The sequence below is a fragment of the Mobula hypostoma genome, chromosome 17, assembly GCF_963921235.1.
Source record: "Mobula hypostoma chromosome 17, sMobHyp1.1, whole genome shotgun sequence".
Lineage (NCBI taxonomy): Eukaryota > Metazoa > Chordata > Chondrichthyes > Myliobatiformes > Myliobatidae > Mobula > Mobula hypostoma.
The window spans coordinates 35,231,070-35,256,464 of record NC_086113.1 but is presented as its reverse complement, the minus strand read 5'-3'; the positions used below and the strand labels follow the sequence as shown (position 1 = coordinate 35,256,464).

The window sequence follows — 25,395 nt, the reverse complement described above, 5'->3', positions numbered from 1 at the left end:
AGGACCGTATGAAAGACACCTGGAAACCCAGTTATAACGTTCATCAATTTCCCTCTTCCCTATTCTACTAATCACAACACTCAGACTCCAGTAGATTAGTTTAGCATGCACTTACTTTTATAAATCCACATAGACTTTACTCAATCATATTATTTCCTTTCAGGTTGTCCTCCACTTTTAAACTTCGGATCCCTTATTGGATTTCAGGACTTTCCCTAATACACCAGCACCAGCCTACCCGCTATCAAGGGTGAACATATCTGAGCCAGTAACATCATGAAGGATCCCACCCACCCTGCTCAGGGAATGTTTGCCCCATTCCCATCAGGGAGGAAGCTATGAATCAACCATGCCAGGACCACCAGACTTAAAAGCAGTTCTTTTCCCCAAGCAGTAAGGCTGATTAACACCTCCACCCACTAACTACATCACTACTTTATTATTTACTGTCAGCCTAATATCACTTTGTGGATGTGCAATCCATCTATGTATATAAGCTATCATATATTTATATTTATTGTGATTTTAATTATTATTTTGTTCTTTATCTTTTGTACTTTTTCTTGCTGCATCAGATTCACTGTATAGATTTCCCCCGCCATCCGAAGGTAGAGCATTCCTATGAAACAGTTTGTAAGCCGAAATGTTGTAAAGCGAAGAAACAATTACCATTTATTTATATTGGAAAATTTTGTGAGCGTTCGCAGACCCAAAGATAACCTACCAAATCATGCCAAATAACACATAAAACCTAAAATAACAGTAACATATAAAAAAGCAGGAATGATATGATAAATACACAGCCTATATAAAGTAGAAATACTTTTCCACAATCATTACTGAACTGTTCTCCATAGCGAAAAGCTCACACAAGCGCCATCGGCAGAAAATCTCACGCAAGCCCTGTTGGCAAGAACACGCTCTTCAGTAACCTTTAAGCTATGAAACTGCCAAATCATACCAAATAACACATAAAAATACACAGCCTATATAAAGTAGAAATAATGTATGTACAGTGTAGTATCACTTACCGGAATTGGGACAGCACCGAGCACACTGATGATGGTGTGTTAGGCTGAGTCGGAGTTTGGGTGGTGCAGTGGCCCCCACCCTCCAGGCCGCCAAGCGATACTTTGCTGCGAAGCATGCAGGGAGCTGTAGCTGGGAGGCACACAGCACATCTTTAAGAAAAAAGCCGAAATAAACAAGCTAATTAATTAGGTGCCGCAGGACACGTAATTGTAGGACCAGATCAGTGCCGATTTCTGATTGCGTCGTCTCTGATCTGGGCCAACAATTACGTGTCGGCGGTACCTAATTAATTAGCATGTTTATTTCGGCTTTTTTCTTAAAGATATGCTGTGTGTGTCCTGGCTACCGTTGCATTTTCCACAAATAGGTATCTGTCCGTGGCCTGGGGGTTGGAGTGGTGGGACACTGGGGTGTCATCTCGTCGCCTGTTTCCATTAGAACAGGCAGCTCATCTTCTTCTATCTCTGCCCGCCTCGATGTCGAAGGTCGAGGTTCGTCGTCTGCTGTGGCTGATATGGAAGGCTTGCTTGACTGCTGACCCCGTGTATTTTTCTATCACACAGTTCTTTAATAAGGCTCAGACCATCCTGCAAATATCTGCTAAACCGACGTACCCTTTCAAAATTAAAGTAGTACTTTATCATTACTCATTCGGTTTCAATTGTTATCCTTTTTTCTTCCAATTGTATCAGCTCTTCATCTGTCAGTTCTTGGTGATGGGATGCCAAAACCTCTTCAACATCATGTTCGTCAGCTTCCACAAGCCAAACTCACGTTGTCCTTACTTAGTTCACCACGATCAAAACGCTTAATTATGTCTAGTTTTACCGTAAGTGTAACACCCTTACGAGCTCTTTCAGGCTTTTCCGATACCTTAGAACTCATCTTGCAAATGGCTGCTCACAGGCATGTGTTTCAGCAATGCCGGTGAGAATGCCGTTCCGAATCCAGGGGAGAGCGGCTGCTCGGGGTGTGCTCTGCCTTTTATCGCGCGCTGAATTTTTTTTCATAACAGTGAAAACACCTTCTGAAAGCGAAAACAGGGTACTAATGGTTTCGTAAAGCGAATATTCGAAAAGCGGGGGACACCTGGGTACCAATTATTCTGTTCTCCTTTACACTTGAGAACAGCAATCTTGAATCTACACTGTTGTGCTAGCAGGTTAATAGTTCCCAATTTCTTCTTTCCCTCATTTTATAGGTAGTGAGGTCACATTCAGTTTCCTCTAATCCACAGGAACAATTCAAGAATCTGAATCCGTAGAATTTAGAAAGGAAATAATTAATGCGTTCACTATCTCTATCACCAGTGCTTTCAAAACTCCGATACTCAAGTCTGACCATTGGGATTTAATTGGTCTTGATTTACCAACCCTTTTTTTTGCCTATATTTATTTCTGTCAGATCCACATTCTCATTATTTCTTTGTTTGTTTTTGGTTCTTTTGACTTCTTTTGTGTCTTCAGTGATGAATTCAAACACAACATAGTTGACCATTTTTTTTATTTGCCATTATATCTTCTTCTTTCAGAACAATGCAGCTGGCTCACTTTTGAGTCTCCAGTCAAATTTTAGAAAACAGCATCAAAATTCAGAATTGAGGCAAAGGTAATGACTTGTAATGCACACTGTAATGTTGTCTCTGCTGGCTGTGTAATCCCAACAATTTCCCATTTTGTAACACCTACACATGCAAATAACAATTCTTCTATCCATAATCTTACCTCTCCCCCCCATCCCCAATATAAACAGGATAAACAAATAGAGAAGAGAGTAGCAGATAGACTGGCTGCAGTTCTATAGGGTACTTTAAGGGAAGGGGGAACTGCTGTCTTCACCTTGTCCACATTATTTGTGACTCTAATGCTATATTAACACGCTCAACTTTTAACTGCCTAGCAAGACACCCAGCATTAAATCAATAGGTGTAAATCCACGATTTTGTCTCAGCCACTAGGGAAGAACAAATTCTGCCTTTGGGATTTTATTGAGTTTGCTGACCGTGAAGTTCTAAACTCACGTGAAGACCTTAAGCTCTATCTGACACAGATAGCTACGGGTGGCTTCACTCTTTAAAAGTTTACTTCCCTGTTTATTCTTCATGGCAAGTTTAGCTGCCAATGACCACTATTGAGTAGTGGGTTTCCTCCCGTCCACCCCACCCCACCAAGGAGGAGATACTTTCAGCTAACAAAGTAGTTGAAACACAGTTCAATTATTTTTAGTGATGCACATTTAAATACAGACAAAATTGTAAAAACACATTTAAAACTCACAGTGGTTTTCTATCTTACTTTATAAAACACTAAGGATTTCCAAAATGCAAGTACAATTCCTATTAGCTGAAGTGACATACCATAGAGTGACAGTCCATTGCAGAAATTGAAGGCAGAGGAATGGATTCTGGTTTACCCCCTGTTTCTGTCACACTTCTTGATGTTCTTTCCCTTTCCTAATAGGTCTGACTGTTCTCTACACTTATACTGTTTTTCTGCCACTTGGATAACTTCATTTACATATTACAGTATATGTTTTTCAGATACCTTTTTACACAGACAGTCTAAAAGCTTCTGGAGAGAGAGTTCCCAGTTACCCACAATTAATGCCGTGAAGCTAGCTTGTTGAGCATACAAGCCTTTCAACTATCAATAGACCAGCTATCTGATGTACTAAATCTGGTCTGCAAGCTTCTGTGAACTAAATAACTTAGCCATGTTGTCTAGTTTGAAACAAAGACCAATTAAATGACCCCGTTATCTTACACTACAACTCTTGAGAAATGAACCCAGGCGCTGTGAACCAGCATCCTGTATTTTATAGACAGTGTGCTTGTTTGCAAAGTGGTCCTTTTAACTTCAAATTGATTATTGTTTGCTATTCACCTTAAGAACTGAAGACTGGCTTCCATTTACAATAAGAAGAAAAACAAAGAATATTGGTTGGAATCTATCTTACTCAAATACAGCTCTTTGGTCTCTGGAAGTTTCAGTTGCTATGGTGGTATAAAGCTGAGCTTGGCAAAAAAAAGAAAGAAAGGCCTCCTAGCCCTGGACAGTAAATATTCATCACACCTTACTAGCAATACCTGAGTATGCAATATATCGAATTTTCTAGGACCTATGCTCAGCTCATAGACATACTACAAGAGCTACAGGAAGCAGAAGTATGAGGCAAGCACCAAACAGATAAGAATGGGAAGCATGATGTAAATAGGTAATAGATTTAAAGATAGATAGCAATTTTTAGACAAAATATTAGCAGTTTATGTTACATAGCAGGGAAGAGACAAAGTGAGAAGGTGGTGTCACTCTGGCAGATAAATACATTAATAGAAAATGTACTGCAAGTTATAAACAAAGATTAAAAACACAAGGGAAGATTAGCAGGATTACATAGGGGAAGTCAGAGATAGAGATATGCATCATGTTCTTAGAATGGCTTTAGGAATCTTGACAGCAATTACCTTCTGTAATTTTTTTAAAGCTTTATAGCCATGGAATTACTGTAGTGATATCAGAAAGCTAACTAGGCTGTAAGAACAGAATAGTACCCCATTCCTTCTCAGAAGATTGCATTTGAAGTTAATGTATATATCATAGCAGGGGAAGAAGAGTATGATGAAATCTGACACCTTTGACAGATCTGCATCTGAAGCATTGAATAGTTACATGCAGCACAGTGATCCAGCTAGGAGAACTACTGCCACACAGTGACAGGAACAAAGCTTCAATTCAGACCTTGGGAACTGCCTGCATGGTGTTTACATGCTCTTCCTGTGACCATGTCACTTTCCACTGAATGCTCCACTTTCACCCCACATCCCAAAGACATGCAGTTTGGAAGTTCGGAAACAGAAACAGAAAACCTACAGCACAATACAGGCTCTTTGGCCCACAAAGCTGTGCCGAACATATCCTTACCTTAGAACTACCTAGGCTTACCCATAGCCCTCTATTTTTCTAAGCTCCATGTACCCATCCAGGAGTCTCTTAAAAGACCCTACCATTTCCGCCTCCACCATCACTCACCACTCTCTGTGTAAAAAAACTTACCCCTGACATCTCCTCTGTACCTACTTCCAAGCACCTTAAAACTATGCACTCTCATGCTAGCCATTTCAGCCCTGGGAAAAAGCCTGTGACTATCCACATGATCAGTGCCTCTCATTAGCGAGTTTGATTAGCCATTTTAAATTGTCCTTAAGAGTATAGACTCAGTGGTAGGGTCTGGTTGTTGAGAGGGGTCAGGAGAACAAAAAGTGGGCTCAATGCAAGATTAATGTGAAGGGACAGTTGGTTGTAGCCATTGACACAGTGGGCTGATGTGCCTGTTTCTGTGCTATATATCTCTGATTTTACATTGGCCAACACCATCCCTGTCCAAGTGAGAATCAGACACCATGAGGGACAATATATTTATTTGTCTTACTAATAAAATCTTTTTTTGATCATGCTTACAAGTCTAATCCTTCATTTCATATAGCACCACAGCTTTCTGTAGGAAGGTAATTCTTATTTAGTACTGAAGCGTGTGCAAAAGTGCTCCTGAATTTAAGTTTACATTGTCAGGTTTTGACTTGAAGGTTAGACTTCCTTCTGAATTTGCCTACTAGGGGATATAACATCAGTCTTTTAATTTGAATAAACACTGTAATTTTGTACATTTCAATCTGATCACCACTCAAACTGGAAAAGGAGTACAAACCAAGTTTATGCTGCCTGTTCTTACAACTGAATCCTTCAAAGACATAAAATGTACGTAATTGCTTAATTGCAAAGCACGTGAGTTTTTTTTTGGTATGCTTCTGCATCTGCCCAGTATTTTACTTCTGCTGGTGTCAAAGTTCAAAGCCCATAGCTAAAGTTTCTCTGAGCCACAGTAATTAGATCTACTGCTTTAACACTGCAGTGGCTGTTGGCCTCACAAATAGCCTGGCACAGGTGCTCTGACAGTGGCAGTTTTGGGAATAGGAAGCATCTCAGAGCAAGAGAAGCTGTGGCAAGAGGGTGGGAGGCAATGAATACAAGGCAGCCTTTACAGGAATGTCCCCCAGAGAATGAAACAATTACTTTGCTGTTGCTTTACCAACAGCTGATGCTTGTTCTTATTCAAATAATGACTGATGTTAGAAAGAGGTAGTAGAAATAATCTGTTTGTTAAATGCTTTTAGAAACTCCATGGATTTTGCATTTAACTCAATAAATAATCAGCACCATGTGATTGAATTTCTAAGCCTACATGCCCTTTTTTGAGATGTGGAAGCAAGAGAAAATTAGTTTTGCTTCTGGTCCAGGCTTCTTTCTTGGGTAAGGTGCAAATGATTGCTTGCACATTGGCATATTTGGGCCTGTTGGCTATTAAAAAAGGGATTGTAGTTACGAAGTATTCAACTGGCTGTTAATCACAAGGAGTGATTCATGAAGGTCTATCCCAGAAGCACTCATGAACATTTCACTCAGCACCAGTCATTCCTGCTTTTCTTTTTGAACCATGCAGCATAAATAAATACATGTACTGTAGTTTCCTTCATTTGTCTGAAAGTGCAGAGTGATGTGCTCTGGAATGAACATAAATTGAACTCTGTATCTACAAAACCAAGTAAAAACAGGATTATATTCACATCCTTTAGTACTTTGCCAAGCTTTACTCAGGCAAATTGCAGGAACCTCCCTTCAATAACACCAGTGAGCAGAGTGTACCGTTAGAGTGCGAGCGGTTTTGGTAATGTTTATACTGGGTGGGGGCACACTCTGAGGTTCTAAAAGCATATCATTGCTTTAAGTGAAGTCAAAAATGAAAAGGACTAAAACTGGCTTTTTTAACCATCAGTCAACTTTATGGATGCAGTAATTTTTAGTGTCTAGATAAACGATGGAAAAATGTTATTCTTTCACCCACCTTGATATCTGTAATCACCTAATTTTAATGTAATATACCATATAATCAGAAACAGAAATATGTAAGAGGAGTAATGATTGAGACCATTCAGGTCAGTAATATCAAAATATAATATCATATTATTTTTTATTCAATATATGCTTCATTGTAAAATCCATCAGCTTTGTTTTCAATTTAGATTATGAAGACACGCAGTCCTCTTTTATTGTCATTTAGTAATGCATGCATTAAGAAATGAAACAATATTGCCTCTGGTGTGATATCACAGGACACAGGACAGACCAAGACTGAAAAAACTAACAAAACCACATATTTATAACATATGGTTACAATAGTGCAACAATACCATAACTTGATGAAGTCCATGAGCACAGTAAAAAGTTCAAAGTCTCTCAAATGTCCCACATCTCACGCAGACGGGAGAAGTAAGAAAATTCTCCCTGCCATACCCGACCACGGTCCGACTCTGAGTCGTCCGAAAACTTCAAGCCTCCGATCAGTGCTCCGACACCGAGTACTGAGCGCAATATCTATCCGAATGATTTGACCTCAATCTCGGTCGCCAACAGCAGGCAACGCCGGGGATTTTGAGGCCTTTCCTCCGAAAGATTCCTGATCACGCAGTAACAACAGCAGCGAACTGGCGTTTCAGAAATTTTTCCAGATGTTCCTCTGTGCTTTCACGTCCATCTCCATCAAATCAGAATTGTCCACGGCCCCTATTTAATGGATACAATATCATTTTTCACCGGAGGGCTGCGCACGCGCAGCGCGCTGCTCTCTGTCCTTCTGCCATTATAGGTAATAAAGACAAACTGCAATTTAGCAGAGTAACATATTATGTATTTAAATGAAATGCAGAATAAATAGGAACACTACCAATGCTACTACAATACTATAAAACTGTGTCTTGGTTTCTAATAGTTATCAAAGGCGGAAGTCATCCTGTGTGTGGGGTGTCTGATGAAGGGGCTTACCGTGTCCATTCTGACGCAACTCTCTCAACTTTGCTCAGTTCTCAGCTGTGGCTCCAAGTAGCTGTTTTCATGTGACAGCAGCCACATTCCAGGTACCCACCTTCGACACACAGGCAAAAACAGGTGAGGTAGTCAGTAGGCTTCGTACCCTGGTGAAGTAGGGTGAAGTCAGCTGTGGTGGATGAGATCAGCAGGGAGATCCAGCGGCCAAGAAGGCAGTTCTGCAATGCTTCATGGAGAGCGAAGGGCATGATAAGTCACAGAGAAGTCATGGCTCGCCATTGCAAACAAGGGAGACCCCAGTTTGTGATGACTGCTTGTAGCGCTGAACCTGGACTTTCGAGGTCGAGAGAGTGGAACTGTCCCAGTGCAATGGCTTTTCCAGTTTAAAAACTCTCCCACACACATTTCACTGCCATTGTCGGAAAGAACCCAACATGCTGCTGTGCTCTTTTGATTGACTGTAAATGAACAAAATTAGCGCAGACACCTAGTGCACATAATGGACTGTCTTCATAAAATTGCATCCTCCAAATCTTTATTTTCATTGTAACATTAAAGATGATTGTCGATACCTTCAAATTTTTTGTAGATCCTAACCTGTTGAAGTAACAAAATTGTTTCATTTTCACTCTCTGCCGTTTGCGGCATCTCCAAGCCTGAATGCTTGAAATTGCAGTGAGCAAAAGAGTTCTAAATTGTCTTGTTGCTTTTCGGAAAAAAAACACACACACATCTGACACAATTTAAAAACTGTTTGCTCTAAGCACGGTGTAGTGTCTGATGACCGTACAAGCTCACGACTGATGCTAATTAGAAACTGCTCGGCAATGGTTTCCTGTCCCAATAAAGCAGCATAGTGTCCCAAATAAAACAAAGAGAATCCAGCTATTTTCTGGACTAGTTTTTGTTCTATAAGTGCTGTCCCAAATAAGAGGCTGCCCCAGTCAACTGCTGGATCACTTAATCAGAATTCACTGTATGTTTACACCATTTTGGAGTTTCAGCCATTTTGACAGCTTGAATATGATCATGTTCAGACATTGCACTGCAGTTATGCAAATTGCTGTCCACCTTTGATTCTACAGTATGAGAAACAGTACAGTATTTTCTATGTGCAGTTCAAGAAGCTGCTGACAGCGAGCCAAGCAACAGTGTCTTCTGAAGCAGCAACAGATACAGTGGCTGTGAAGGGGAGGAGAAAGGCGCAGCAGGGAGAAAGGAACAAACACTGGTTCACATTTATTCATCACATGTACATTGAAACATATAGTGGAATGAGTCATTTGCATTAACAACCAACACAGGGGGGAGGCAGTCCATAAGAGGTATAGACAGGGTAAAAGTAAGCAGCCTTTTTTCCCACTGAGGTTGGGTGAGACTAGAACTATAGGTCACATGTTAAGAGCGAATGATGAAATGTTTAAGAGGAACATGAGGAAGAACTTCTTCACTCAAAGGTTGGTGAGAGTGTAGAACAAATTGCCAGCAGAAGTGGCAGGTGTGTGTTTAATTGAAGATAAGTTTGGATAAGTACATGGATGGGAGGGGTATGGAGGGATATGGTCCTGGTGTAGGTTGATGGGACTAGGTAGCAGGATAGTTCAGCACAGACTAGATGGCTGAAGGGCCTGTTTCTGTGCTGTAGTTTGTTAGGACTCTATGACTAAGTGTCATCACACATTTGGCACCAACATAGAACACATCAGCAACAGCAACTACAACAGCAAAACAAGTCTTTTACGTCCCTGACGTGCACACACCCAAATGGTCCTCTGACCCCAGGACAGGCCATCTCCAGGTCACCAGCCTCCAGTGGACTTGGACTCACAGAAACTGGGCCTTCAACTTCCCCAACGCAGGGGAATTCTTCTCAAGAATTAACATTGCAAGGAGCATGGAGCAATGCTGAGGGATGGGGGTTGGGTGACATAGCCTGTATACAGCCCATAAACAGTCATAACCCTGCATGGAGCCATTAATTTGTGAATATCATTAGTTCATTGCAATAAATGTTTTGCTCCATTCATCAGGAAAATTAACCATTGGCAAGTTTTCTTGTGGTGAACACCTCGAAGCTGGAAGGGTCGTCCTCCTCGTTTGTATTATAGCAAAAGGAGGCTCTAAATCTCACTGGGGAGCATGTCACTTATGCCCTCTTCATCAAGCCATCCAATTATATAGCCTCTGGTCAATTTACCTGAAGTGTTTATACTGTACACTTCAGGAGCACCATTCAAGCAGGTTAATTGTTCCTGCATGGTTTACGGTCGTTCCCAAATCCTTCAGTTTTCCTGCATTCACAGCACAGGTAGGAAGCGCAAGAACAAAAAGGAAAGGGAGAAGTGGAAGGATAAATGCATGAAGTCAATGTCCCGACTCTAAGCATCGCCTCCGAAGGGAATAGATTGCAAATGTTGTTGTGATTCTGTGCCGGATGCAGCAAACGACAACAAAACCATGTAGTGGTGCATTGTGTCCCCCAGAAAAATGCAACTGGCACAATATTAGCTTGACAAGACTGAAACCGTTCTCCACTGGAGACCCACTAGGACAGTGAAGCAGTGTGCCTGCATGCTATTGCTTGAACCAGGGTGCTTTGCCACAAAGCATTGTGCTCATCTCTCTAATGAAACAAGCCGTTCATCCTGGTGAGGCCATTACCAAACATTTTGTCAAGAGAAAGACCTGGTGGAGTTGGTCTTCGCTCTATAGAGTTTGTGTTCTTATCCACTCTGGCGTTACAGCTGCCAAGGAGAAACAGTTTGTCTCTCTTTGGGACATGAATGAGGAGATTTTCCATGTTCAGAGGGAAAGTCCTTTCAGGTCTTGTCTCTGGTTTCAAGAATTTGGTTGTATGCACTGTTGACTGTAGAATGTTAATTCCTGTTCTAAAGAGGATCAAAGATGTTCCCATTGTGGTAGCCCCTGAGATTGTGCACCATCTCATCCTTGACAATTAATTTCATCCTTTTGACTTAACCTTCCAGATGAAGGTGCGCCCATCATTTTATTCTTTAAACTAGCCATCTCCTTCCCAACATGTTAAAGCATCTGAGTGCCTGAGGTATAAGTCCAGAGCAGCATTCAGGCGTGTGATTGTACAACCCTCATGAAGGTGACAGTCCAGACCCCCAACACGGCGTTGTGGAGTTCGAGCCACCCATGTGTGCTTCCTTTTACTCAGCTTCAGCTTCACAGAGAAAAGACCTGTTCAATTGGCTTCAATATATAAGGCATCCGTTAGTCTTGTGAGACCATGGATCTGCACCTGGAAAGTCTTCACCCTCCAGGGCGCAGTCCTGGGCACGGTTGTATGGAAGACCGGCAGTTGCCCATGCTGCAAGTCTCCCCTCTCACGACACTGATGTTGTTCAAGGGAAGGGCAAGGGCCAATACAGCTTGGCACCAGTGTTGTTGCAGAGCACTGTGTGGTTACGTGCCTTGCTCAGGGACACAACACGCTGCCTCAGCTGGGACTCGAACTCATGACCTTCAGGTCGCTAGTCGAATGCCTTAACCACTTGGCCACGTGCCCACTGGTTTCAATAGGTACATTTAATGTCAGAGAAATGTACACAATATACATCCTGAAATAATTTTTCTTTGCAAACATCCACAAAAACAGAGGAGTGCCCCAAAGAATGAATGACAGTTAAATGTTAGAACCCCAAAGCCCCACCCCCAGCACCCCCTCCCACGCATTAGCAGCAGCAGAGGAACAACCCTCCACCCACCAGCAAAAAAAAACATCGGCACCCTCCACTGAGCACTCAAGCATGCAGCAAAGCATCAATAAAGACACAGACTTGCAGTACCCCAAAAGCTACTTGTTCACCCGGTAATTTGACGTATCACAGGCTCTCTCTCTCCCGAGTAAGAGAAAAAGAGGTGTCCCCGTATCACAATGAGAGGGGAGACATAACAAACAACTTGCTGATTTATGGTGTTAAGAGTCTGTTGCGTCACTTTTTCTGAGCTCTGCACCCAGAGAGTCAGCCCTAGAATGGCTCAGGTCTCTGGACACAACCTGCTGCCAAGGAATTGATTTGCACACATTGGCAGCTAAGCCGCTGCTCCCGATGTTCCATGTTCTCCCGTGACGCCTCAGTCGGGGCACCAGCTTAGAATCAGCCCATCTCCAAAGCCACGAAAATCTGACACCCTGAAGGCACGCTGGTCTTCCAGGCCGTGTCCTTGGGATATCAAAAAGCAGCCATTCGTGAGGCCCTGACAGTGGGTCCCATTCCTGCAAAGAAGCGAAATCAGAATGCCAGGTCAGGGTCTTCAAAAGAAACTTGAGAGGGGAAAGAAAAGAGATATCAAAGATAGAAATAGCTCAAGTGGCAAGGGGGCCCAAGGTAATACCAAGATCTGGTGCAAAGAAATTGATTTGCGCGCGCGCGCGCACACACACACACACACACACACACACACACACGCACACGCACGCACTGTATAAGTGCAGTTCAATATGTGCACACTCTCTTGCACATGCACTGTGGACTCAGACGCAGGAACCCTTGCCCCCCCACTTCTCTCCTGCCTTCTTTAGTCCTGGTTGCCTCCACTATAGGAAGGATGTTGAAGCTTTAGAGAGGATGCAGAGGAAATTTGCCAGGATGCTGCCTAATGAAGAAAGGTTGAGCAAGCTGGCACTTTTCTCTCTGGAGTGAAGGAGGATGAGAGGTGACTTGATAGAGGTATATGAGAGGCACAGATCAAATGGAAAGCCAGAGACTTTTTCCCAGTGTGGCAGTAGCCAACGTGAGAAGACATCCATTTAAGCTGGAATGTTTTGGGAGCTGTCAGAGGTATGCTCTCTTCTCACAACTACCATTGGGCAGGAGGTGCAGGAGCCTTAGGTGCCATGCCATCAGGGTCAGGAACAGTTACTACTCTACAATCATCAGGCTCCTGAACAAGTGTGGATAACTTAACTCACCTCAACTCTGAACTGACTCAACAATCTATAGATTCAGTCTCAAGAACACTACTGTTAATATTTTTAATTATTTGTATTCTTTTGCACATTGGATGCTTGTCTATCTTTGTAATTTATAGTTTTTCATAAATTCTACTGTATTTCTTATTTTCCTGAAAATACCTGGAAGAAAACAAATCTCAAGATAGTATATGCTGATATACATTCAGTGGTCACTCTATTAGATGCAGGAGGTACCAACAGTTGTGTGCTCTTTTGCTCACCACTGTTGTAACGCATGGTTATTTGAGTTACTGTCACCTTGAACCAGTCTGGCCATTCTCCTCTGCCTCTCTCATCAGCAAGGTGCTTTCACACACAAAACTACCACCCACTGAATGTCTTTTGCTTCTCGCACCATTCTCTGTAAACTCTAGAGACTGTAGTGCATGAAAATCCCAGGAGATCAGCAGTTTCTAAGATATATCTGGTAACAACAATCATCCCACAGTTACTTAGATCACATACTGATGTTTGATCTGAACAACTAAATCTCCTGACCATGTCTGCATACTTCTATGCATTGAGTTGCTGCCACATGATTGGCTGATTAGATATTTGCATTAATGAACAGGTGTACCTAATAAAGTGGCCCTGAGTGTATATATATTTTTATAATAAATTTACTTTGAACTTTGAGGTAGGTGGTTTACACAGAGAGTGTTAAGTGCCCGGAACACACTACTGGGAGTGGTGGTAAAGGCAGATACAATAGAGGCATTTAAGAGACTCTCAGATAAGTACATGGATAGAAGAAAAATGGAGGATGATGTGCTTTTTAAGAAGAACAGGTTAGATTGTTCATGGCATAAGTTTATATAGGTTAGCAATTGATCAAGGGCCAAAGGGCCTATACTGCTTGGCCTGCTGCGTTCACTAGCAACTTTGATGTGTGTAACTTTGATGTGTGTAACTTTGAATTTCCAGCATCTGCAGAATTCCTCATGTATACTGTGTTGTACGATTCTATGTCCTGTATTCCCTTTGCTTATCTGTACACCTGGCAACATTCTCATTACCAACTTCTGAGCCCAGGCACATCTCTAGCGCTTAGATCTCACACATGTCCCAAACACCCAGCTCCAAGGCTGCCCACTAGTTCAGGAAGTGGTTATGTGTGTGGTTGAAATTGTGGCACAGAGACCACTCTGATTAGACGTGTGGGCACAACTGTGGGAGGGGGGTGGGTGTAGAAGGGATGCGGTTTGGAGCATGGCAAGGTGTGCAGCAAAAACTGAGGGGTCTCGGACCAGCAGTGTGCAGGATGTTCAAGGACCAGAAATGTGATTAGGTGCATGCTTGGAATTGGAGATCTGGGATCATTTTGGTTTGATATGCAAGTGGAACTAATGGTCCAAGACTTGGAACACATTTAGGCACATGGGGTGAACCAGGGTCAGGGACAACTATGCATGGATGTGTTGATGAAACCAAGGTTCAGGGGCGGTTAGAAGTGTGTCCAGATTCAACTGAGGTGTGTTTTTGGTGCGCAGTGAGTGGAAGTTAGGGACAGGATGTGATAAAACATTTTTGATGGTCAACAATGACTTGCATACTGAGAGAAGAGAAGCTCCAGTGATTCATGAAGAGCCCTGAGTTTCAAAGGGGAAAATTACACACCATGAGTGCAGTCTGTCATGGCCTAAACTTTAGGGAAGTTAGCAATGTTGGCAAGTCCAAGTGGTTATGAAACCACATCCTGCTCAACTAAAGAAAAAGCAAAGTTACTTCTCCCTGACTAGAGAATTGGTGACCTTCCTAATCCCATGGTAAACAGCAAACTTTGATAAATGCAGAGATCAGCCACAGTAGTTGGAATGGCCCTGAGGCTAGGACGCTGAGTGTGACTGTGATTTTTGACCTTCATAGACAGGGTCTGGATTTAAGCTTGATTGCCAAACATCACATATCATTGCAGCAACTTTCTTAATAAATAGGAGTTTGGAAAGTCCTTGTTCCCTTAGATTGCCTTAACTTGTTTTTGGAACCTGTGGCATCTACCCAATATTTCCATTCAAATACCATTTTCCATGGAAGTATCAAGTGTGGCGCGTGGCCAAGTGGTTAGGGCGTTGAACTAGCGATCTGCAGGTCATGGGTTCGAGCCTTGGCCGACGCAGCGTGTGTGTCCTTGTGCAAGGCACTTAACCACACAATACTCCAATCTACCCAGCTGAGAATGGGTACTGGCAAAAATGCTGGGGGTTAACCTCATGATGGACTGGCGTCCTATCCGGAGGGCGGGGGCGGGGGGAGTCTCGTACTCTCAGTTGCTTCACGCCATGGAAACCAGCATAAGCACCGGCCTGATGGGTCACAAGGCTCTTGACAGACTTTAACCTTTAATGGGAGTATTGAGGTAGCACCCTTTATAAGTGGATTGTATGTGCCAATTAAGTAGCTGAAGATAGCAGAAGTGGCATATAGGAATATTTTTTCAGACTGTGAAAACAGCCTGCAAAGAGCTATATTGGTGCCAGCAGGTGAGTGTGAGTGTGAGTGGCCTCCTAAAATGACATTACAATTGACCAAAGAGTGTTGTGGTGATGTTGCTTGGCTTGTGATTGTCAAATCATGGATTTTGCTTGCACCAGCAACATCAGTTTTATACTGGAGGCATGAAGTGTTGACAAACAGGATTGCACCATTAAATAGACATCTCATACTGAAAACATTCCAATTGGAAGTGTCTAGGCAAATTTCTGGAGTAGCACGATGCCATCATTTTTGACTCTGCATTAATTCCACTTTCAATCAGATAGTCTTCTGTAGAACAATCTGATTGAATGCAATCAATTTTTTTATATAACAGTAAAGCCAAAAGTGACCATTATGGTCAACATGAATAGTCCAAAACCTCAAACACTTCCACGTTATTAATTTTTCCACCAACAAATGCTACTTTCTGCAGGAAGGATATCTATATCATGAATTTGCCTTTATTGTTGACATGCATTACCTGCCTGGGCAGACTATTATATCAAGCAATTAGTTTTTCTATGGATAATTAACTCTAAACTATTCAACCTGGATCCTGTGATTCTCATTATAAAGTGTTTTATAATGTCAGTTTTAAGGTTCAATTAATTTTAATGTTCAGTTTCAACCATTAGCAACTCAACCTCCCCTTCATCAATATAAATAACTGAGCAATTGGTTAGAGATTCATTAAAGTATGCACATGAGTTAGATGTCTAGGATATAGATTGTTTATCAAAGTATTAACACACTAATACAATAAAAACTAAAATTACTAACAATAATCAGCAATCATGCAGCATCTATTGAGAGGAAGAAATTAAGTTAGTCTCTCTGGTCGATGAGTTTCATTAGAACCCAAGAAAGAGTGAACAAGTTTTTATAAATATGCGGAAACTTAGTTAAGCACCAACATTGCATCTGTGGAGAAGTAAACAAAATTAATGTTTCATAAGTAGAAGTTGGAAATTAAACAGAGGCATGGAGTGAGCAAAAGGAATGTGAGAGTTAGGGTGGAATCCAAGAGAGACTGACGGATGTAAGCAATGGAGGTACTAGCTGAGAAAGGATAGCGAAGGCTTGTTAATTAAAGCTGATCTGTGTGGAGGAGGTGTAAGAAGATGAAACAGTACAGAGAAGTAAAGTGAAAAACAGCATTTGTTCTACAATGTAGTACGTTGAATTGGAAGTATAAGCGAATCGCAGCTTCACATAGAAGGAGTGTTTAGGTTACTAGATGATGGTCAGGAAGGAGATAAAAAGTTTGGTGTTGTGTTTCCTGTGGTTGCACGGGAAAGTGTAGTGAGAAAATAAGTGGCTGTGGGTGGAGATGGAAGACCACAATTGAAAGCCAGATTGTATTTTCAATTGTTTGTTGAACATGGAGTAGAGAACCAGTGAATATAGGGGCCTGTGGAAAGAGGTATGGTATTGTTCAACCACTGAGCAGAGCCCTTTACTGTCTTGTTTCCACGATGCAGGTATGTCTGGAGTGTGGAACACTGGTATTTCATCTTAATTCTGAGCTGTGGCACCTCTGCACCTTCCATCCTAATAAAGCTTACAGACTACACTTCCCTTAAGTGAGAATTTAATTCACATCAAGTCTATCTGTGTACTAAAAACTTAAAATGTAAAACTCACCACCAATCATTTAAGCTTCAGCCTTCTATATTAGGCATTCGATCCTCCAAAGAAACTTCCAGTCACGGGCCTCCATTTCTTTCTTGAATAGGTGCGTATCTAATCACCATTTGTCATGATCCCCCGTGGCTGGCGCAAATTGTACTTACTTTGAAAAACTTCTTCTTTGTCTCCGTTCACTTCCTCCAAATAAAATAAAATTTCTATGGGAACCTAAGTGGCTATACTTGCTGTACCGGCCAGTTCAATATCTACAATAAGTTCAACGATTCCAGCACATACCATGATACCACTTCCTCCCATTTTGTTCCCTTTTAAGTACTTTATTACAATCTCCTATGTCTCTACTGCCTCTACTTTGACAATGCTATCTTATAAAGCATAGAACATAAAGCATTACAGCACAGTACAGGCCCCTCAGCCTACAATGATGTGCTAACCTTTTAACCTACTCTAAAATCAACCTAAACCTTCCCTCCTACATAGCCCTCCATATTTCTGTCGACCCTGAGCAAACATTCCGTCCCAGTTTTACAGATGTCCTTAGTTAATTTTGTTCACCAGTTGGAGAATACACAAAACAATTATTCAGTCTGGAAACCATACTTCCACATTATTGTATTGTAATTGCATCAAAAATACATAGGACTGATAAGAAAAAAAAAGTTACTAAAAGTGAAGACAGTGAGGACTGTTCTGCATTACTGGTGTTTTCCTATCTATGAGTACTTAAAAATGAGGCATTCACCAGCTGGGGATGGCTTATACTGTAATAATGAGCATCAATGCAAGGTTGAAGGTAGCATCTGATCTTTCTAAATCATATGAGGGTGGGATGTTGATGTAAAGTATAATACACCCCATAATAAATTTGCTATTAAGAAATACTCATGTGCCCCACATCCCATTCATGTACTTCCAGCATGCTCATTAATCGACAAAAGCTCTTGGGTTTTAATATTTAATAAGTATTTTTTTATCCTCTTTTTCAATCTCCCCTTCAGTCATGCCAACCACTGAGATGTCAGTAAGTTTCTAATCCCTTGCTTACCTCTGAGTTTAATTCTTCAATACCTTTAGATCAAGAGTTCCCAACTTGGGGTCCAGAGACTCCTTGGTCAATGGTAGGGTTCTATTGCATAAAAAAGGTTGGGATTCCCCCTGCTTTACATGGAGGATGAATTCATGGATTCTCAGATGTGGGAACCTGAATACAGTATATCCTCCTGATGCAATGTGATGTGATTATCTTGTGTTAGACTTGAATGGAAAACCAACGCCAAGGCTGTTTACAAGAAGGGGATAAGCAAGCTCTATTTTCTAAGGAAGCTGAGATCCTTCAGTGTGTGCAGCAGGATGTTGGAGATCTTTTACCATTCTATTGTAGCAAGTGTAGTCTTCATTGCGACTTTATGTTGGGGGAGCAGCATCGGTGCTGGTGATGCCAAAAGACTGAATAAGCTCATCAAAAAGGCTGGATCCTTCATCAGCTACAACCTGGACTCTTTTGAGTTAGTAGTGGAGAGGAGGTCATTAAACAAAGTGTTATACATTATGGAGAATCTGGCACATCCACTCCATGACCTACTGAATAAGCAGCAGAGCACCCTTTCAAAGAGATTCGCTCAGCTCCACTGTCACAAGGATCGTTACAGGAAGTCTACCAAATGCAATAAGCATATACAACAGTTCATCTCTGAGCTACAGGAGAACTCACATCATAGGACAATAGTCTCTGTTTTATTATTTCGCACATTATTATTGCAAATTATTGCACATTGGTAAATTATTTTTGTGTATATTATTATTCTGTACTTTATTATTTGTTAAGTCTGCACACTGCTAAGTGTGTCTTTAAATGTTGCTGCTGTAACGAAAGAGTTTCCCACTTGGGATCGATACAGTATTTATTATTATTACTATTATTATTATTATTTATAGAAATGGTGCACAGGGTTTACAAGGATGTCACCTGGATTGCAAGGCTTGTGTTATAAGGGGAAGCTGATAGGCTGAGACTGCTTTCAGTGAAATGTAGAAGATTGAAGGGTGACCATGGAGAGGGGATAGATAAGATGGATAGCCACAGTCTTTTACCCCAGTGCAGGGGAACCAAAAACTAGAAGGCAGAAGTTTAGGATGAGAAGCAATGATTTAAAGGAGCCCTGAGGATAAATATTTTTAAGAGATTAGCGGATGATTGGAGATGATACAGGCAGATATGCTGATAATGTTTGAAGACATTTGGACAGGGTAATGGATAGAAAAGGGTTAGGGGGATGTGGGCTAATACAGGCAAATGGGATAAGTTCAAGAAAGCATCTTGGTCATCATGGGTGTGTTGCACATTAAGTGCTTGTTTCTATGCTATATAAACCTATGTACCTATTTCTGAAGACTCTTTATCAGGTTTGTCAACAGTGTTGTATTAGAAAGAAAACGGTCTTCTTCTTTGCCAATCATTATTCTGTACCTTATTTTTGAAGTACACTTTTGGCACTCAGTTTTGATAGCACCTTTGTACAGAAAACAACTCTGCTGTGGGTCCTGTGGCTTGTTCTGTGGGTGTTACTGTCAGCAAGCCATCAGGAAAACCTACAGTGGTCGTAGTGAAGTAAACAGCAATCTCTTGGAGCTGGAATAAGGCTGTTGCAGTTGTGTGCATTATCTTTAAGAACTACCTGATGAGCTCCAGCCATTTGCAGCAGCACGAAATTTGACAAGAACTTTTCGGCAACATCTGGCTGTCCTGAAAAGATGTGCTGGTGCATAAGGGAGCTGTGATGCTGTTCTTTGTCAGATAACATTGAATATAATCATCTTATACTGTAAGAACTTTTAATTCAGCATTTGAGAAGCTATGTATCAGTTTTAATGCACAGTAAACAGAACTATGAAACTTCTAGCCTCCAGTCTGTTCTGGACAAAAACCCTAAAAAGCAGTAAGCAACATTTATTACTGACCTTGGAAAAACTGAAGCTATAGAAAATTCATATTAATTTAATTATCAGGTAATGCTGATAAATGTTAACACATATTTAGCCAGTCAAGTTATTAAATAGATCAACAATTAACTTTTAGGTGGTCAATGATCTGAAAGTAAATGTGCTCTTGTATGAGTCATTGTGATACAAACACTTAATTGTAAATTATTCAGAATTGCTTTATAATAGAATACAGAAAATTATTTATTTTCTATTTACAGTAAACGAAAAAAAAAATAAATCTGCAGATGTTAAGTGTTTCCAGCAGTTTCTGGCTTATTTCCTATTTACAGGACTATTGGCAAGCAGTACCCTGGTTAGAAAGGCACAGTTTGTGCATCTTGCTAAATAATATGTCCCCAAGGGAGCACCTTAGATTAAATAGGGGAGAGCCCTGGATCTTTAGAAATGAGATATCTGTGAATTTCGTTGACAGTGTGATAAAGAGTTGTGATAGCTTTTCCCATGCCATCAATAGTTAAAGTAAAGAGAATACTTACAAAAACAGGATATTCAGGCTGACAGACCCATGCTCTACACTGGAGTTATCCCAGTTTCATCTAATGCTTTTGTTCCTTCATTCCTCCCGAACGTAGCTTCATCATTCCTCCCTTACCACCATTCAGGGCCCCAGACAGTCCTTCCAGGTGAGGCGACATTTTACCTGTGAGTCGGCTGGGGTGATATACTGCATCCAGTGCTCCCGATGTGGCCTTCTATAGATTGGCGAGACCCGACGCAGACTGGGAGACCGCTTTGCTGAACACCTACGCTCTGTCCGCCAGAGAAAGCAGGATCTCCCAGTGGCCACACATTTTAATTCCACGTCCCATTCCCATTCTGATATGTCTATCCATGGCCTCCTCCACTGTAAAGATGAAGCCACACTCAGGTTGGAGGAACAACACCTTATATTCTATCTGGGTAGCCTCCAACCTGATGGCATGAACACTGACTTCTCAAACTTCTGCTAATGCCCCACCTCCCCCTCGTACCCCATCCGTTATTTATTTATATACACACATTCTTTCTCTCTCTCTCCTTTTCTCCCTCTGTCCCTCTCACTATACCCCTTGCCCATCCTCTGGGTCCCCCCCCCCCGTCTTTCTCCCTGGGCCTCCTGTCCCATGATCCTCTCGTATCCCTTTGCCAATCAACTGTCCAGCTCTTGGCTGCATCCCTCCCCCTCCTGTTTTCTCCTATCATTTTGGATCGCCCCCCCTCCCCCTCCCCCTCCCACTTTCAAATCTCTTACTCACTCTTCCTTCAGTTAGTCCTGACGAAGGGTCCCGGCCCGAAACGTCGACTGTACCTCTTCCTAGAGATGCTGCCTGGCCTGCTGCGTTCACCAGCAACTTCGATGTGTGTTGCTTGTCATTAACATTTCCCTGCTTTAGCCTTAACCACTGCTTATTTATGATAGTAAAATACAGTTTCTCCAAAAATTCACTATTGGATTAATTAGTAATAATCTTGAATTAATGGGGCTTGTTGCTAGTTTTTACACTCTACAATATTCTGCATCCTGCCTTTTCTCTGCTTGCTGAACCCAATAAAAATACAAAATCACAGCACAGCAAGCAAAATGAATCTGCTGAAAAGAAAACATAATGAATCAGATACAAATGTCTGTGGAAGAAGACACTGTTTTTAACACTTGAGGTTGAAGACTCTTTATCTGAATATAGTTTATAAATTTTGGTAGCCAAGTCCTCTCCCTCTTGCTGGATGCAGTTCACAGAAATTGCTCAGGCTGACTTGATCTAAACTCATTCAGCTTACTTACAGGAGGTGCCCTGCTCGTAGCTTCAAGATCTTTGGGCTGAGAGAATCTTCATTCCTAAAGGTGTTAGTTATATAGCTGGATAAAATATTCAAAGTTCAAAGAGAAATTATTATCAAAGTATGCATATGTTACGATATATTACCCTGAGATTCATTTTCTTGCAGGCATTCCCAGTAGAACAAAGAAACACAATAGAACCAATGAAAAGCTACACACAAAGACTAATAAATAACTAATGTACATAAGAAGACAATCTGTGCAAAATCCAAATAAATAACTAAAGAAATATTACTGAGAACATGAGTTTTAGAGTTCTTGAAAGTGAGTCCATAGATTGTGGAATCACTTCGGTGTTGAGGTAAGAGAAGATGTCTACATTGGCTCTGCAGCCTGATTGCTGAAGAGTAATAACTGTTCCTGAACCAGGGGGTGTGTGACCTAAGGCTCCTGTACCTCCTTCTTGATGGCAGCAATCAGAAGAGAGCGTGGCCTGGATGGTAGGGGTCTTTGATGATCGATGCTGCTTTCTTGTGGCAGAGCACAGTATAAGTGTGCTCAATGGTGGGGAGGGCTTTACCTGTTATGAACTGGGTTATATCCACCTCTTTTTGTCAACTTTTTCATTCTTGGGCATTGATGTTTTCATACCAGGCCATGATACAACCAGTCAGGTTACTCTCCACTGTGGATCTATAGACACTTGTTAAAGTTTTAGGTGATGTGCCAAATCTGCACAAATTTCCAATAAAGTAGAGGCGCTGTTAGTTATATTCTGAAGCCTCAGGGATCTTGTGGGCTGCTTCTTCCATAATTTTCCAAACAGACAGACTCAGTGAAAGAGTTGAGGCCTCCTTGTTGCAACTGTTTGAATCCATACTGAGTGGACGTCCAGGAAAATGAGGCAGATGTTATGGTAATGTCACTCTTGCTTCATTTACATATCATTACCATGCCTGCTCCTATCTCTAGGCACAAACATTCCACCTCCATAATGACGCAGTCAGTCTAATGAGGTTGTACGCTAACGTCAGGAGCTGTTGGTCCATTTTGTTTCTGCTTTGTGGCTGGTTAACACATCAATAGTAGGCACATTGCAGTAGAAAATTGTCCATGAGATTTCCTAGAATTTATGTGACAAAGTTACGTCAACATACCATGATTCTGGTGGTAAATGCTTTGGCAAAGAATTAAATAGAAAATGTTCAGTGATGTTTACTAATTTACATTGGTCAGTTTTTAAAATACCCAAATAATTGATGTGGCTGTAATCTGAGGGCTTTTACTAACTCATTAGGTTGCTTAATGGTTGGTCCTGCACGGCTTCTGTACTGTGAGATGATCACGTGGCAGTTGGTAATCGTAGTGTGCAGACAGTCTACTTGCTGTAGACTGCATGAAGTGACAGAAAATAGAGGATCTAATTGTTGTTGTAGCTTTATAAGAACATATATTTGAAAAAATATTGCCAAGTTTCAGTTGGATTGAACAGCAATCTTCTAAATCAGCGACGCATAGCTGCAAATGAAATTCAGCTTCAATACAAAGATAAGCTCTTTTAATTGTAATCGCTTTAACCTCCATCTGATGAGGTACTGACCAGGTTGGTGATTTATGTTGTTTCAGCAGTGTCTGTGTGGTCACATGTTGATTGATACATTTTGATTTTTTAGATACAATAGCTCCTTCATAAGATCTCTGTACCTAATTCAGATTCAGGTTTACGATGCATTTGCATGATTCTCCAGAAATAACAGGACAGATTGTGTGTTGTTACAGCAGCATGAATGTTTTCACTGAATAAGTCTGCTCCGGTTTGTCTTTATGTCCTCATATTTACATAGTTTAATCGTGATATTCATTTTATTTCATTTTCTATCAGTTGTGTTTGTGTGATTGGTTTTGTGGTACCAGCTTTATGACAGATAGAGAACTACCTTTGTTTAAATAGCTGGGATTTTAAATGATATTTGACCTTATATTGAAAAGTATCTGTGATGACTACAATAGTTGTGCCTGAGATTAGTATTGTGTTTTATTGTTTCTCTGTATTATGTCATGTCTCAGTCATGATTCTCCTTGATTTTTCTTACATCACTGCTCTCACTCTTTTATTTCAAATATTCTTAAATGCATGTTATTTTTATAATTTCAAAAACAATACATAGTGTGTGTTTTCATAAATGTGTCATAATAGCTGGAGTGGGAAAACTGGTGCTGCATTATAACTAGATTTACTATATTAATTTAGCCATATTTACGTTAATATGAAGATGTTCTTCTTGTAAAGGCACAGGCTGTTGATGCTTTAGTTTCAGCTTTCTCATGATTAATATCAAGTCTTTCAATGGCTTTCATCTTCTCTATTGTAGTAATTTTATCTAGCTCCTCAGTCTTTAAAATTTGTTCTTTTGAACATCTGATTTCTTTTCACAACTTTCTTGAAAATAATACCTTTAGCTGTCTGTACCCTGAACCCAGACTTCACTGTGTAAATTCGTCTGACCTCAAAGTCCTTTTACACAGATGCTTCACTAAAATTGTGTTCTTGATCTATTAATTGATATGCTTTCTATAACGTATTTTGTTTTGCTTTATAACATATGCTAATCTGTAAATGAGAGTTGTGTTTTTGCATTAGTTGGATAAGCAGTTCTTAACTGGCATTTGGCAATTTTTTTGCTCTTTAAATATGATATATTTGTGTCATGCCTGCAGTTATTGTTTGTATTTTATCTTATTGTTTCAGCATTAAATGGATTCTCCTGCCTGTGATCCCATTTATGAATAATTTACAATATACTCTTCCACATCTCAAAGGAAATTGGATTCACAATGAGTAGGCAGTAAATGTTTCCTGGTTGTATTCAGCATTGAGTAGGAAGTATGTGGATGAGCTGGACTTTATGTGTCGTATAACCCCAATTTTTAAAAGAGCAAACAGATCATTAGCTTTGTTGACAAATAATGGATATTGCAGGTCCACAATGAGAGTCACATTAACCAACTCCAGAAAGCATCCTACTCATCTCTGCATACAACCAAGAGAACTTTATCTTTAATTCAAAGGGTCCAAATAAGCAACATCACTTGACAAAACTTCACAATAGGATCTGTACACAAAATCACCATATTTCTGAGGTGTTTTGATCCAAAAAGGTGTTATTTAACTATGTGCTATTTATAACTCACCTTTCATGAGGGAAAGTATTTGTTACTATTTGGTTAGTACAGTAATGTTTTCTGTTTCTGGAATGCTAAGTTGTCTATAAAACCAGTATCGAAACTGCTACTTTGATTTGCTGATTAAAAAGTAGTTGTTTTGGTCTTGGAAGGCAGTAGAGTCCTACGCACATTTGGCGGAAAATTAAAACTCATGTATTTGTGCACTTCATTGATGCCACACATGATTATGTCAAGAAAGGACATGTTTCAAAGACATTCACCACAAGCAAAATCCTTACTTTATTTTGAAAGGGAGAAGATAATAGTTCTAGTGAAAAATAATAATTCACTCTTTACCTCTTGAAGCTGCTAATGATTAGGGCACTCCAGGGCATGAATTATTAATCTTGCACAAATTGTGGCAGCTTCTTGCAAATTACTAATATTTG

At 40.8% G+C, this 25,395-nt stretch overlaps 1 long non-coding RNA gene across 1 annotated transcript in view; it reads left to right on the top strand.

The window, feature by feature from the left end:
• Nucleotides 1–25,395, top strand: part of LOC134357724 (uncharacterized) — a 90,094-nt gene that overhangs the window by 31,035 nt on the left and 33,664 nt on the right. The window lies entirely within an intron of this gene.